A 14,262-nucleotide genomic window follows, 5' to 3' on the forward strand; every position below is an offset into this window, starting at 1 on the left:
CGCCCAACGTGGGGCTCGAACCCACGACCCTGAGATTAAGAGTCTCATGCTCTACCGACTGAGCTAGCCGGGCTGGTATCTAGATAGATGAATTTTTATATGTCTATATAATTTTCGATGTGTCTAACAATAAACTATTCTTGTTTTTTTTCTTATTTTAAATTTAACACTGCTTTACTCTCTCTCAAGTATTTTTAAATATTTGAGGTTAGACATTAATCACTGATGCTCCCTGGTTCGCACGCAACGACGAGATTCATCAATATCTCGAACTGCCAACGGCATTTGAGGAAATCGGCAGATTCTGCAAACAACACAAAGAACGCCTAGCCAAACACCCAAACCGTCTTGCTAGCTCATTATTAGTAGCTCCACGTATGGCACGCCTAAAACAAGCTGACGTGCTCGATAATTGACGGACGGTCGAGCAATGTCTCCCTCGTCTGTAACTGCCAAATACTCACCAAGCACATCTGATTATAGTCTCGCGACTGATTGCAGATATATAATATAAAAAAATTTAAAAAATTTGAGTACCTCTGGTTCTATGCCACGGTGAGCGCTTTGTTTTAAGGAGGTCAATTTCAAAATTTTCTCTAGTCTGGTCTGTAGGGAGGATTCTGCCGTGGTTAGTTACTACCTCACTGATAAAGACGTGTAGCTAAGTGGTTTAGGTTTCCGGTACGATGTCATGTAGAAACCTTATATTAGGGCTTAACGTAACTATAGCCCGTACCCCTAACAGGATGGCGCAATAATATTTATATTAGATTGCATCTCCGCTTGCCAAAGGTTATCTTGTAGAACAATATTAATTCCGAGATTTGGGTTAAATTAACTAGCACCATTGTGTTCTTCATTTCAAAAGTTTTAGGGCTCTGATGGACGGATAGACGGACGTACAGACTGACAAAGTTCATTGTTGCCCGAATAAACCTTAGACATACGCTCAATCAATGACGGATTATATAAAGCTGTTTACTTATTTGCGATTTAACCGTGATGTGCTTAACATTACAATAGTGGTCGTTGCACAGCTCAGCTAGGTCATTGGTGTTGCTGAGCTAATCTAACTGTCTGTCATGCGTGCCACTTCCTGCGGCGCACGACGGTGGAATACTGAGCAGGACACAGCGTCGTGGCGCCTGTTCTGCTGTATAGGGGCATAGAATTTGTGCTTACAACCACATCGTCGTGACGAACGATGGAAGTCAACTGCTGGCTACTTATAGCAAGGTATAGGTTGTTTTCAATCGTACGTGCCATTCGTAGGTAGGTATTTTTACGACGACACGAGTGGCACGAACGATAGAAGTCAACTCCTGGCTTCCTATACGCAGCACACAGTTGACTTCCTTCATTCGTGCCATTCGTAGGTATAATAAAATACCTACATACGAATGGCAGGATCGATGGAAATCAACTGCTGATTACCTATACCTGGGTTTTATTTACCTTTATATATTTTTTTATTTTGGATCATCTAAGTCGGTAGCGGGCTCACCTGTTAGGGTTACAGTAGCTATAAGCTATACCCGTAATAGAGTTCTAAGCGCTTCGTACCGGAACGCTAAATTGCTTGGCGGCATGTATTATATCGGTAGAGCGGTACTAGGTACCTACTATGCACGGCTCTTGGGCCGTGCCTAGTTGGTACCTATTAGTATAGTAGATATAAATTTAGATATATTTAAAAAATACGTGCGCTTCGGCAGAGCACTGAACTGTGAATGAGCAACCGAACACACCACAGAACAAAGGAAAAGTACCTAACCTCATCTAATAAATAAAAATCTTTTATTTTTAGTTTAGGCTTTCAACTTTCATTGCGCTAAGGCAACACTGTACGTGTGTATATTTCAAATCTCTTCGGACGAAGCATATAATTTACGAAACAAGCATCGACTTTACTGAAAACCAATAAAAATAACATGGTTTCTAAAATATAACTGAGTTAAGTCCGATGCACAGTGGTGCACCGGACCGACTCTATAACTTTTAAAACTAGTTGCCAACCGGCGTCTTCATACAAAACGCATCATTTGGAAATGACAGTTGTAAACTAATCGCATATTTTGTACAGGGATAACAGATGGACACCGCCTAAATTGCCCTGCCAGGGATCGAACCCTAGACCTTCAACTTATAAGACTAAAGCGCTCAACAATGCGCCGGGGAGATCTATACTTAGGGGATTCAAACGGCAATAGACGTTGTAAAACGTCGGTGACAAACATGGCATATGCAGTGTTTTTCACAGTCTGAAATTTAAAATAGTTGATTACTATCAGTTGGAAAATGGTATGGAAAAACACTGTGAAAGTATTCCGATGTTACGCTACGCTTATTAATACAAGGGAAAGGGTTAGGTTAGGTTAGGCTTACACCTTGTTGTGGTTGTGTGCGAAAGCGTTCCCAAGACCCAGTCACCAGGCGATGAGTTGGAACACCGTGGGGTTTTAGTCGGTAAGAGTCCGGCATAACCACTGCACCTCCCCGTGGTGTAGTGGTTTTCCCAACGAGAAAAAAAAAACAGGCTTACACCTTACTATTCTTTGAGTCTGTCAACATAGTGAAGACTGGAGATGTCTTTCAACGCGCGCTGCAATTGCAGTTGCGAGGTCGTGTTTCAGCATCATACGCAATAAGCAATAGTGATGGACCGTCGGGTTTCGATTGTCTTTTCTATTGGATTCTTAAATGTGTGTATAATACAAAATTTAACAATATTAATAAATTTAAATTTTATGTACTTTAAAATGTTGTTTTCATCGCAAATATAGAGTTTTATATGATACTAGTCCACTAATCCGCACTGGGCCAGCGTGGTGGACTACGGCCTTAACCCTTTCTCATTGTGGAAGGAGACCCGTGCTCGTGGGCCGGTAACGGGTTGATATGATGATGATATGATTGTGTAGTTGCGTAGTTTAAATCCAAGCGTAGGTACAAACAGCGGGCATGATTTAGTTTTACACTATGAAGATACCTTGACATCCGTAAAATAGGAATTATCATTGTTCTATATGAAACAATAACAACAATATGAAATTGGGCTTTAGGCGATGGTCGCAGGCCCCTTCGGTTCTAATTGCCCAAGTCATTGGAACCTTACCAGCGCATACCTAAATAACAATTCGTGAGGTAAATGGCACTTCAAGGTCTGTCATTTTTTGAGTCACAAATTATGGTTAGAGTGTTTTACGATTACACTGTAGTAAAAATCCACGCCCTGTTCATATGTAAGAAGTACTTTGAAGTAAAGCATGTTAACCATTGTGTTATACCGGATATGGCAAATAAACAAGATGGGGGCGATTCAAGTAAGTAGTTAACATTCATTTATAATGGAGCTATAAAAAATAACGGGTCAGTTAGTAACTGTATTCGTTACGAGCAGAATAAATACTAGGTACATAGTTACAAATGAATAGTCCAGTGTAACTTTTGTGTAATTAACCAGTGTAATTCTGGGTTGTAGGTCTTATGGATGGGATAGGACCCAAAAAAAATGACGGAATAATCAAACAATTAATACATAGAAACGGTTTACAGTTAACAGTTTGATAGATTTCTAAAGAAGATTGGCGGTAGATTAGTAGTAGCTGTATCCTAGGATTAATTACATTTCAAAATAAGTAAGAACCTAACTATTAATAAAGATTTTAATATCCATCATACGCCTAGGGCCTTTCTATCAGACCTTAAAGCAATATTATTATAATATTGTTGTTTTATTCGTACAGAATTATAATCCTTATTCTTAGGAGGTCCCTGCTCCCTCGCAGTAAAGAGGAGTTTAAGAGTTTTTACTCACTACGCTGCTAAAATACTTAGGTACAGGTTGTTCGGCTTATTAATCTATACTTATATGTAAAAATATTTTATTTAATTTTTTCTGTCTGTCTGTCCGGGCATCACGCGAATACTACTGAACGGATTTAAATATAGTGGTATATATGGTATAGTGGTAGCTGATATTCCGGGTCAAAATATTCTAGCTTCTCGATTGACTCATACGCGGACGAAGTCGCGTGGGTTCGCTAGTCATACAATAAAGAAATGATGATACAATGAAGATAACAATGAGTAATTTCCTATAAATTTCTAAGAAACGAACTGATATAACATTTTATTTATTTTGAATGAGTTAACTCATTGAAAATAAATAAAAATTAATCATAAGTATATTATAGCTAGGTGAGTATTAGGTTCAAAACGAGTAGTTTACCTACCCGGATATTTCTGACTCATCTCGACAACGTATTAATTTGAACACTGATTTTAAAAAGGTGGTTTCTGCTTAGTTTGCGGTTGTTGTCGCACGCAAAGCAAATGCTTTGAAAGCGGGAATCCCTTTGATTCACCCAACTTTGATCCTAACCTACGTGTTCGAGTGAACTTTTGGTTATTGGAAAAGGAAAACTTGAATGAAAGCCAGTAACGTAAGTAAATACTTAATTATTGTTTCAAGAACATTGAGTATTAGTTTAATCACGTAAAAAGAACTCTGAACATCGTCATACCCAGTTTAAAAATGCTTGCGCGAAAGTGCGATTAAATTAGCTAGTGAATATGTATTTAGGGTACAATAACTAATAGAAAAAGAAGCTCTCGTAGTTTATCTATTACAATAATGTAATGGGCTAAAACTGGCATTCTTGCACAATTAGTACAAATCGTAGTTTGCGCAGTCAAACGGGCAGTAAGGTCCTTTACATGATATGAAAATATCCAGTTCATACTAGATTTTTTTCCACGTGATTTTTTTTTCCATTGAAATGTTTTTAACGTTTTTTGTAATGTTTTACATAAGAAGATAAACTAATAGTTATGAGATATTAACCTGCAGATAATTAGACCTCCCTATAAAACCTTTATATTTAATACTTTCAATCTGAGGTCTTGCAGCGGCATGGCTACTGAGTGTTACGTAATTTCACAAAATACGTGTGGTGCAAACGGGAACGAAGTTCGTTATTACTTACATATTAATTTCATGTAAAGAGTAAGCATACACGTCTGTACTTAGTTTATGCGTTGAATATACTAATACTGATGAGATGGTTCCACTTTTGACCACCAGGCGGTCTAATTATCGAACGATGCATTAATATAAATATAAATATACTACGACAATACACACATCGCCTCCTAGCCCCAAAGTAAGCGTAGCTTGTGTTATGGGTACTAAGATGACTGATGAATATCTTTATGAATAATATACATAAATAATTAGAATATACATATAAACACCCAGACACTGGCAAACATTCATGCTCATCACACAAACATTTTCCAGTTGTGGGAATCGAACCCACGGCCTTCGGCTCAGAAAACAAGGTCGCTGCAAACTGCGCCAATCGGCCGTCAAAATAACAACCACAAATAATCGCTAACTGAAATAATAATAATTAATTCACCCGTCGAATATCTCAGATTTTAATCTCATTTACTTATCACATCCAACTTATGATATTTTATTCAGTTTTTATAAAAATCAATAGTTTACAATGGAAATACTAATTAACTATGTGCAAGATTGATCAAAATGAGACGCAGTGGCGTCGTCGTCGTCGGTGTTGGAGGAATTTAATACTCTGCCGACATCTGCGGGGGATGTGATGCCTTCTCCAGTACGGAGTTCTTATCTACGAATCCTAGAGATCATTCTCTTAGAATGAATGTGGGTGCATATAAGGTTGTCGGACGTCGTAGATAAGGGTCTTACTCCACTATTCCTTGAATACTCCACTAAAGAGAACTGGTGCAAGCCTATAGTACTTAGTAACTCAGATCGTGTGACGGTATGGAAGAGTAAGGAGTTGCATGGCAGATTCTACAAGGCCCTGTCGGGACCGGATATAGATCAAATCGCATGTGTATACTGTATCCTGGTTACAATTTGGTGACCTATTTGGGGAAACCGAGGGTTTTGTCTGTGCAATTATGGACGTAACACATTTTGAAAGATGGCATTCTAGACATACTATGTCGAGCTTGTCATCGCCGCGTGTTCTCATCTTGCTAACGGCAAATACTTGCATAGACATAATAAAATAGCCAGAATAATCCATCCACAACCTACAGCCTTATAGATTTCGAGATGCCTTGCTTTAGGTGTGACCCGAAGTCAGCTCTTAAAAATAGCAGTGCATTGCTCTAATGGGATCGAACGTTTATCACTGACTATAATATAACAATATTACATCTGACCTTCTATTATTTTTTTCTCTATTATATTCCACATGATGACAGTTTTGAAATGAATTCTGAAAAAAAATGAATGATGAATTTGGTGAAAGCTGAAAACGAAAAAGTATAAATAATACTAGGACCTTCGTCACAAGATTACCGCGGAGTGTTTTGTCGACAATTGTTGTTATGATAGTTTTTTCAGTCAATGGTCTTCAAATCATTTCATTACAGTTGGATCAAGGGTCGTATACAGAAGGCAGTAATTCTTGAAACGGCACGTCACTCTGGAGCCTTGACCGCCGCCGGTTGCTTAGGTATTTAAGAGTCCGCAAGCGGAGGAGTGGTTTTTATTTATAATTTTTTACCTTTAAACTTCTTTACTCGGCATATCAATGTTATGGTAAATAAAATCATTCGGCCCAATATCCTTCTAATCCTTCTAATATTATAAATGTGAAAGTGTGGATGTTTCTTACTCAATCACGAAAAAATGGCTGAACGAATTTGGATGAAATTTGGCATGCATGTAGGCCTTTGACATGGAAAAGAACATAGGCTACCTTTTATCCCGAGAAATAAGAGAGTAAACAGTGGTACCTTTAATTTGTTAATTATTGTTCTTTTTTGACGATCGATTGACGCAGTTGGCAGCGACCCTGCTTCTGAGTCCAAGGCTGTGGGTTTGATTTTTTTTGTGTGATCAGCATGACTGTTTTTCAGTGTCTGGGTGTTTATATGCTTATTATAAGTATTTATTTTAATAATTCATAAAAATATTCATAGTTACACTTAGTACCCAATTTACAAAATTACGAACACAAAAGATCCTGGAGGGTCGAAGTGCATCCGCTGAAGCGGGCCTCATTACAAGATACATAGTACCCAATTACCCATAACACAAGCTACGCTTCGTTCGAACATTGGCGTAGTATATATATATTTTTTGCTATTGCATGATGATTATAATGGCCGCTAAACTATTGGGTCCACTATAAAATTGTTTTCAAATTCACCTACTAAGTATAAAAATATTTTTCTTTACGATTTCCGAAAACAGCAAGCTTTCATTGCACCGAATCACAATAAAAGTGCCCATAAAATTCAGTTACCAGTCGGCCGGACAACACTGTACGCTGCAGTTACGAAAATGTATTTTAAATGCAACGCACTTTATTTACAGTGTAAATAAACTTCGGTACGAGTTCACAGTTGTTTGTATTGAAAGTGCGTGTCAGCGGGGCTGTATCAACGGTGTTAACTATACCAAACTATGTGTAAGAGTTTCAACTGGCCTGCTTCCAATTTTTACTTCATAATCAATTGGAATTGAAAATTGTGTAAAAGTATATGTTTGGTAAGATGATATTTTCTGTGCTCGGATCCTAGATAGACACTAAGTCAAAAAATAGATGTAGTTGGATAAAAACACTTTATTGCCAACAGAGTTGTTAACGACCATCGCTATGATATGGTATTTTATTTAGATTATTTACGTAGAATACTAGAGCTCAACCGACTTCTCTTTAAACAAAACATTTACTTCTTCAGGCAAATGAATATGCAGATATATAAAGTAAAATATCTATATAGGGGTTATTGCATGACTAAGTTGGAAGGTAATAGTGACAAAGCGCAAAGCTTTAATTAAAATTGGTGATTATGAAAATTGCTTTTGAATTAAAAGGCGTGTCTGATATTTTACGTACCTGTGTCACAGACTTTCCATTTAACATGTCTGAGCCGAAAAGGGGTTTTTCACGTCAAGTTTTATGACATTTTCAGTGTTGGTAACGTTGATGTATCGAAAAATATGGCAAACAGTGATGTTACTGACGTTATTGATTCTATTTTGTATCTATGTTTTGGAATTAGTGTCATGTGAGATGTTAGATATGAAATGAAATGAATTTATTGGTGTGAATATGTGATAATAAGTTCTTACAAAATAAAAGTCGCAACATATCCAGTCAGGCAAACCAAACATACAAAATTTTGGTCAATTTACGTAACATAAATAATCTAGATCTAAGGCTTAAATAGCAGAAATTCATCAATTGAATAAAATATATTGCTCAGTAGCAACTTTTTCAATGTACTCTTAAATTTTTGATACGGTAGTAAGGTTAGGATTACTAGCGATCACAGTTAATTACCAGGCTAAGTTATACGGAAAACTATATGTGATTAAACTTTTCTTTAAATTTGTGTATGTATCGCTTGAAGTGGTATTATTTTTCGATTATAGTTTTAACAATAATTTATATGATAGACCGTAGCGGGAACGAGACGTGCCCTGAACGTGATATGGAGGAGTATTACGGATGAACATTTTATACGCGCCAGGTCGCTGCAGCGCAATATTAACGTTGCGTCTATCAAGCCTACGATTAGCATCGTGTCTTTAGCTCCTGTGGAAAAAAATTTGATAAGCTATGGAAATACTTTAAATCATACAAGCAACAAATATCTCTGGTGCAAAGGGTTTATGAGGTGTAGTCGCTTCAATTTATGAAATCGATGATAATAAAAGTTAATTCTGTCCATACGTTCATTTCTCGGTACGATGACAATGTGAACATATTGAATCGTTCAACCGTCTTTTACTGCTGGAGTGACGGCTTTTATTGCCAGTGTAATGAGCAAAATGGATATTGTGCTTGTTGTAATTAATTTAGTAGGTACTGCAAATTATAATTTGCTTTTGATTTTGATATAAACTTTTCCTTTGTATAAATGCCAGCTCTTCTATCAACTGCGATGCGTATTACATTGATAAGGGCGGGCAATTATGACATACCTTAAAAATTTCCAATGAATTTTCCTATTTTGTATTTTGCACTTAATTTCTTACCTTGGATGATTGAATATCGTAAAAAAATATTAGTGGCCTAAATAAGAATTCTCGCAAAAAATTCGCGGACACAGTTTGTGATAAGTAGGCAATATAAACGACTGGATTCTAGACTAATTTCGTTAGGATGCAATGCTAGCTATCCAATTGACACTAAACCGTCTTTTAAAAAATTCAAAAGAACAAATACAGGCTTTTATTCGAGCTTATAGCTAAAAAGGAAAAAATGATAAACATATTCCAATTTTTATCATTTTTTCATTTTTATTTCTCTCTATGATCCTGGTAAACCATAACTCAGATCGGATATCAGGTCCTTAGACTTTAAATCCATGTGTCAAGCTTGTTTACCACATAATTATTATATTATAACCAGAAAAATCCGTGTACCGTGCATGCAAAATAATATTATTTATTTTATTTGTTCTAAAGAAGTAATTTTTCATATTACGCAGTTGTTTTTATTGGATTTTTATGATTGAACTGATTTATTGCTTCCGCGACGCCACTGGGAAGATGCGCCACTTTGGATATTGCTTTTCAAGTGAAATTTAACATAATTATACACTGGAAACGCTGTTATGCGATTACGTAGGTAAAGTATATCGCTTTTAGAAATTGTATTTGAAATTATTGTCAGTTCGGAGTGGTGCTTTGACTTAGAAATTACATTGCTAGTCTAGACTAGTAAGCATATTCAACCTCGGATGTAAAGGATTTGATTTCCGGGTCGGTTTAAATTTTTTAAAAGAATACGGGTTATTCTTTTAAGAACCACGTATTCGCGTTTATCACCCCCGTGTCTCGACGAGCACAATAAGGCTGAGAACTATGAAGTAGGTATCTACTTTGAGTTGCTCAGTCTAAGAATAAATAAGTTATAACTAGACAAAGTTACATGTCTGACATAAATCTGTCTTGTTTTTAAAATAAATATACACTAAACAAACAAAAGTTCGCTCTATAGATCTCAGCCTAAGCCTTCGGTCCCGGTTCAAATCACAAACACGTGGTATTGATCTTTATAAAAGCCAGTCAGGTGATGGAGCTCTTTGATGGGTGTAAGCTCTAAACAATCTTTCCTATCAAAGAGGAGGTCTGCCATGATGCAGTCTATGATGGTAGAGGGCTAATCTCTTAGGGGAATGTCAGTTACAACAAACCCGACAACGGTTTATACGTGGCATCGTACCGTACGCTAAATCGCTTAGTGGTACGTCTTTGACTGTACACTAGCCACGACCTAAACCTCCCACCAGACAAATGACACACAACGTGGGGATAGGACTTGAATAATACGCGTTTTATCTTATTACATACTAGCTGTTGCCCGCAACTTCGTCTGCGTTTGATTTTGTTTTTTGATGTGGCATTCAATTTAGTTGTACTTCTAAAATAATTTAAAGTATTCGGTATCGAGGAGTTCTGTCCTCTATCTCCAACCACATTCATCAGATCTAGACAAAGTTTGGGCAAAATGAAATAAAACCTCTACAGTACAAAACAATATTTAATTTGTTTATAATTTGTCGGAGTTATGGTGTAAAATCGTCAAACACTTTCATCCCCTCTCACAAAGGAACCGAGCTTAGTGTCGGGATATAAAAGTATCCTATAATACTTCTAACACTTCCAAGAATATGAGTACAAAGTTTCATGAGGATCGGTTACGTAGTTTTTGCGTGAAAGCGTAACAAACAAACTTACATTGACATTTATAATATTAGTAGGGATAGGGATAATCGGACAGTGCTTTTCCCTACAATAACTTGATACAGAATGAATGTTTGACAACGCAATGCTTCCTTCTGCTTTTATATTGCTCAGATACTGTTGAGATATTAGATGTCGATATTAGTTTGCGGTAACTTATTTCACAAACTATAAGTTATTAATATTACGGTTTGGCAAATTATTAATAATTAAGTAGGTCATATTCAATCCGCACTGGGCCACCGTGGTGGACTACGGCCTTAACCCCTTCTCATTGTGGGAGAAGACCCGTGCCCTGTAGTGGGCCGGCTGAGTTCAGAATTGTGTACTCCACACACCTTTGAGAACACTATGGAAAAATCCCAGGCATGCAGGTTTTTACACGATGTTTTCCGTCATCGTCGAATCAAGTGATATTTTTGCTTAAACCGCATAGAAATTTGAGGTTAAAGTTAGAGGTGCATGCTGGGATTCGAACTCGAAGTCCTAACTACTATGCTATCACCGCTTTCGTACCTATCATAAAAAATCCGGGATAACTGTAATTATGGCAGCAGGAATTTCCAAAAATAAGTAAATTAAGAACTGCGTATGAAATATGCTAATGTTTACTTGGTAAACATGGAAAAATAATACAATAAATGTTGGTATTAACTGTTTCCTTTCGTTTACATATTTGTTAAACCAATTATGATTCACTGCATTTCGATCATGATCAGCATATTTTTTTGAAAAGAAACGGACCCAGCTAACTCTTTTGGTAAATGAAAAACAGTATCAATGGTGGTGAGGTGGCGGTTGCAGCGATGCATGTACGTGAGTCATTCATTTTGTCGAGTTTTTCGTGTCATGTAATATAGGTACGTGTGAAAGCAAATGTAGAGTTCAATACATTTAGAATGAAGTTAAACTCTAATGACTGTTACATGTATCGTTTCCATATAAACAAATACCTAACATTTATTATAGATTTTAAAAAATTTGATTATCTCTTTGTAATCCTTATTTATTTGCACGACTAGCACAATAAATTTTTCTCCGCGTGGAAAGTATACAATTTTATGTTCTCCCACAGCTCTATCAACTCTCCGAGGCTTGGCGCAAAACTGGAAATAATATCTAAATAATACACGTGTAATCATCGGGGGTAAAGTTCTTTCATTCGTTAATATTTTAATCGGGGGACATAATTTTTGTAACTTGCCTGTCATAGTAATGAAGTTTAAGATGGTAGTGGGGTAGCTGTTAAACTATACCCCTAATCGGTTTCTACACGGCATGTTTAGTAAAATCGCATGGCAGCACGTCTTTGTTGGTAGCGTGGTAACTAGTCACTGCAGTCTCCCACCAATTTATCAGACCAGGGAAGAGAAAATTCTGAGCTTATAAATTCTCAAATTGCCCCTGATGGGGATCGAATCCCGGACCTCAATCCATAAAACCTCAGCGCTCGGTAGGTACTTACTGTACTAGGATGCTTGTCAACCGTCGATTATTCACCACTTTGCTTGAATACGGATTGGCGAGCTTTAGCATCGGATACCTGACGATTAATATCATTTGATCGAGATTATGAACGGATCGATTCTTATGTTTCCCGAGGCATATGAACGATGTGTGATGAAAGAAAAAATTTGGACCTTGATACTCGGTCGTCCATCCAGTTACTAAACTTGTGTCAACGTTATTTAACTTGCAAAATCTGCTGCTTTGAGAAATAATAGAGGATTTTGTTTAGATTGTAGATAAATAAATAATTGGGATATTTTATAACAGGGGTTTTTGTAAAATATTCTTTAGTAGGTAAACATTGTTTCTAAGCAAGATTTTAAGGACTACGGAAAAGATGCATAAATTCTTTAAAAACTTTCTAGTGCCAGCGAGGATAAATAAATTTGCGACAAATTTTCAGACGGTAGGTACGAATCACGTACGGATGCTCGCTTCGTCAGTAAAGTCGCGAATTCGATTTAAGGTTGAGTCAACTTGAGAGAGAGAGATAATTTTTTTTACTATTTCATGACATAAAAGAAGCACCTTTTGGTTTTCATTCTAATTTTATCGTAATGCATTAAGTTACATACTCAGGAAACTGAATAACATGGAATCAAATGATTTTGGGTCACCCTTAATTACAAGCCCTATAAAAACTAAGTGATACACGTGGAATCCTTAAGAATACTATAACTCTTCTATATGTGAAGAGTAAAGGAGAATACGGGTATAAACTAAATTCTATTGTTAATTCAAAGGGACAGACAATGGTAATTCATTGAGTTAGTATTAGTCGTGTCTTTGAAACATTTGCCGTAAGTGTCTACGTGTCTGTCTGGGTTTCCGTGGCCTTTTCAACGAAATTGTTCACAAAAGAAATCCGTGGATTCGCACTCTTCTTTCTGTAAAAAATTCAATGTTGCACCATTGAGGTCAACAAAAGCTTATTAAGCAAGGATCAAATATTTTTTTATTTACTGTTATGTTTAGATGCACCATAAAAAATCGTATTAAACCTCACTTAAAAATATTTTTTGTCTCTCCCCTTACTGTCTACACTTACCTATATTATAAAAATAGCTGTTCCCCACGACTGCGTCCGCGCTCAAAATTTTGAGTTCTATAAATTAGAAGAAAACCCTTGACCGACATAACTTAGCAAGCCCAGCAAAACCTCAAAATCTGCTGTAAAAAATCTAAATAATCCGTAACCAATAACTGCTTCAATGATAAAACAAAAAAAAGTATTTAAACAGAACAACATGCGTTGAATTAAACTATATGTATTCAAATGCAATCAACGTTACTAAGATCTTAGTAATTTTTTGCTCACAATGAACATGATACGGTCTACGCTAATCCCTCGGTGACCCCCATACCTACATACAATTCCTCGTACACCGCAGGTAACACCACCAAAAATTCACTGTGCCTCTAAAATGACTCACCATTATTTGAGATACGATGACTTGCCTTTGCTCATTTTGTCAGAGGCTCTGTTTGACATACAAAAATAGATAACTTGTATAGTGTAAATGTAAATAATTTATCGAACAGGCTTAGTTCTGCTGCCTATGCGGTAAAGAAGATACGCCATATGACCGACGTAGAAACTGCGAGACTGGTATATTTTAGTTACTTTCACAGCATTATGTCATATGGAATTTTACTTTGGGGTAATGCTGCTGATATTAGCACTATTTTCGTCCTGCAGAAGAGGGCTGTTCGTTCTATCTACAAAATGGGTCCGAGAGAGTCATTGAGAGATAAATTTAAAGATTTTAAAATAATGACAGTGTATAGTCAGTACATATTTGAAAATTTAATGTACGTTCATAAAAACATTTCTAAATTTAAGAAAAAATGTGACTGCAATAATTTAAACATTAGAAGTAAGAATAAACTTACAGTGCAATACACTAGGTTACATAAAATTCATAATTCGTTTAAAGGAAATTGCATACAATTCTACAATAAACTACCAATTGTCATCTTGGAGATGTCTC

General features: G+C 36.5%; 1 non-coding gene across 1 annotated transcript; it reads right to left on the minus strand.

Annotated features, from left to right (window-relative positions):
* Trnak-cuu lies at positions 1-73 on the minus strand. The gene has a single exon. It is a non-coding gene; the product is annotated as a tRNA-Lys (tRNA).
* Between the last annotated feature and the right edge of the window lie 14,189 nt (positions 74-14,262).

The sequence above is a fragment of the Pararge aegeria genome, chromosome 13 (assembly GCF_905163445.1).
Source record: "Pararge aegeria chromosome 13, ilParAegt1.1, whole genome shotgun sequence".
NCBI classification, from domain to species: Eukaryota; Metazoa; Arthropoda; class Insecta; order Lepidoptera; family Nymphalidae; genus Pararge; species Pararge aegeria.